The following is a 2,930-nucleotide window of genomic DNA, read 5'->3' as shown; positions in this document are numbered from 1 at the left end:
GCTGGGGAGGGGGGCTGCTCAGTGGGTCAAGCGTCTGCCCACAGCTCAGATCATGATCCTGGGTCCTGGGATGGAGCCGCACGTGGAGCCCACATCCAGCCCTGTGTCAGGCTCTGCACTCAGTGGGGAGTCTGCTTGTCCCCCTGCCCCTCCCTCTGCTTGTTCTCTCTCTCCTTCACTCTCTTTCAAATAAATAAATCAAGAAAGAAAGAAAGAAAGAAAGAAAGAAAGAAAGAAAGAAAGAAAGAAAGAAAGAAAGAAAGTTGTAGTACCATCTAAAGTAGTTCCTCAAGTTCAATGGTTTGTCCTTATACTTACTCATAGGACAGAATCAAAGCTCAACATTTTCTGATAAAACAACCTCAGAACTCATTTTTTTTTTAAGTTTGTAAGTGTGTTCTACTACCCAAATTCAGTTAAACGTAAATTCGTTAAATATAGGCAATTGGCAGCACTGTGGTAGCAAGAGAAATCAAGCATTTGAGCCTGCTGAAAATTATTGTTCCCATAAAGTAATGCCAACCTCATCACGTTAGACTACCATAGTATCTTAAATAAAATTGTAATTGGGGCTCCTGAGTGGTTCAGTTGCTGAACTGTCGGACTCCTGATCTCGGCTCAGGGCATGATCTCAGGGTTGTGAGATCGAGCCTCACATTGGGCTCCATGTTGGTACAGAGTCTGCTTGAGATCCTCTCCCTCTGCTCCTCTGTCACACATGTGCATGCAATTTCTCTCTCTAAAAAAAATAATAAATTAAATAAAGTAAAATTGTAATAATAACTAAACATGTTGGTATTATATATGCTTCCCATATGTATCATAACAGCATATATTAGAATTATGTTTTGATATATATTTAAAAAAAAAAACAGGGGAAAGCGCGAATGCAGTCCCCCACTACCACAAATTATGCAGTCGAGTTTCCCACATTTGGGGAAATCGCAGGGGTCAGCACATCCGTAGTGCAATGGATAAGCCTCGCCCTGGGAAAACCAGGTATCTCCCCTGCCAGGTAAGTATTGTTTTGATATATATTAATATGCAGTGTATCCTATAGGTATTATAGATAGGTCCTTTTCACATGTACATATATTTCTTGATATTTCCCTCAATATATAATTGTGTGCATCCCACCTTGAACACTGATGCCTTAAGTAATAGGACTGTGGCTCATTCTACTGGGATAATGTTCTGTAGCCTGAGTCAATTAATTATTTCACTCATTTACCTCAAATTTTTGTTTCCCCCATCCTTCCCCTCTCTCTCCTTCCTTGATTTCCTTCCTTCCTTCCTTCCTTCCTTCCTTCCTTCCTTCCTTCCTTCCTTCCTTCTTTCTTCCGATTTTTGAACCAGAAAATCTATCGAGCACCTTGTGTTTTCTAAGCATTATGCTAAACATAGACAAATTCTTGTCCGTTTGTTTGTTTCTAGGAGACAAAACCATGAATTATACCAAGTCTCCCGCTCTAAGGAAGAATAAGGAAACGCAACATCCTATTTTAGTGCAAAGCCCAGGTCAGAGTGTTATTACAACACCAAGGGGGCCGTGATTTTCTGAGCTTAGGAATGACATAGACCACCTGTCGGACATTTGTGCTGGGGAATGAAGAAGAGATTCCCAGGTAGAACTCAAGAAAAGAATTTGGGCAGAGATAGCTGCATGAGCAATTGGGTGGCTGCTTCGAAATCCGTGATCTGTTCTGACAACACAGAGCAGTCTGGTGAGCTAGAATGAGGGCTTTTCTGTTCAGCATCAATTAATGAATATTCAGGGATTTGCAGGTCACACTGTGTCTGCTGCAAGCACTCACCTCTGCCATCAAGTGTGAAAATAGTCACGCACTGTGCCTAAATGGACAGGCATTGCTGAGCTCCAATAAAACTTTGTGTGCAAAATAGGTGGTGAGCCAAGGTGTCCTCAGGCTGTCATGTGCTGGCTCCAGTCCCCTCATGGGTCCAGCAGTTCCAGATAATATCTTCTTTGTTATATTTGGTGAAACTGGGGAGTTACTGGTATGCAAATAATAGTCCTTTGTAGTTAAAGATTGTATTCCCAGATTTGTATATTCCTAACTTCCATTTTTTAAATAACTTTATTTACCTCATTCCACACTGTTTATGCAGGTGAATATAGCCCCAAATCTCTACTAGTCCAAGCACTGCATCACATAAAAATTGCTGGTGAGAATGTGAGCATATTTCTAAGAATATTAAGTTTTGGATTTTGATTAAAAATATAATATCCAGAGAAAATATGACCTTCCTCCTACATGTAAAACACATCAGCATTTGCTATAATTGGTAAGAAAATGAAGAAATACAAGATGCTATTTTCAAAGTATAGCATAGACTAGAAAAATGGTAAAACTTTGCTTCATATGTTATTATACCTATTTCTGATTCTTTTTCTTTCTAGCTTTATTATGTTGATTTAGATAAAAGTATCAAATTTGAATAACCCTTGCAAATGCTAATCTAATCAGCCTTAATTCCTCTGATATGCAGAAGAACCTTATCCATCATAGCAAACTAACTTCTGTTACTTTAACTATCTGAAGCCTTCTGTGGAGTTGACAGTGTACCCAGAATTAATTAACTACTGTTCCAACGATTCAGCCAACTTTTTGTGCAGGTCATTACGTTTAACATTTTAATATTCTACAGTAAATTATCCACCTCTTCAATATGCCAAACACATTTAATGAAATTGGAAATTTGAAGTTTATAAAACTTCCTACAGTTTTTCTTTTAACATTCAACAACCGAGAGCTTTTATTATGGATGGTACAAACTAGAGAAAATTTAAAACTAAGTGTTCAAGAACAATATCCCTCACAAACATGCATTCAACTTTAAGTGTGGAGAAGATACGTACAGGGAACTTCTCTTTAAGCATCAATTTTTCTAAATGTCTTCACAACAATCAG

At 38.5% G+C, this 2,930-nt stretch overlaps 1 pseudogene; it reads right to left on the bottom strand.

Annotated features, from left to right (window-relative positions):
- Window positions 1-872: 872 nt before the first annotated feature.
- On the bottom strand, window positions 873-1,023 carry LOC119864042 (annotated as a pseudogene).
- Between the last annotated feature and the right edge of the window lie 1,907 nt (window positions 1,024-2,930).

Source organism: Canis lupus, chromosome 17 (assembly GCF_011100685.1).
Source record: "Canis lupus familiaris isolate Mischka breed German Shepherd chromosome 17, alternate assembly UU_Cfam_GSD_1.0, whole genome shotgun sequence".
Lineage (NCBI taxonomy): Eukaryota > Metazoa > Chordata > Mammalia > Carnivora > Canidae > Canis > Canis lupus.
This window is presented reverse-complemented; position numbering and strand designations above follow the sequence as displayed.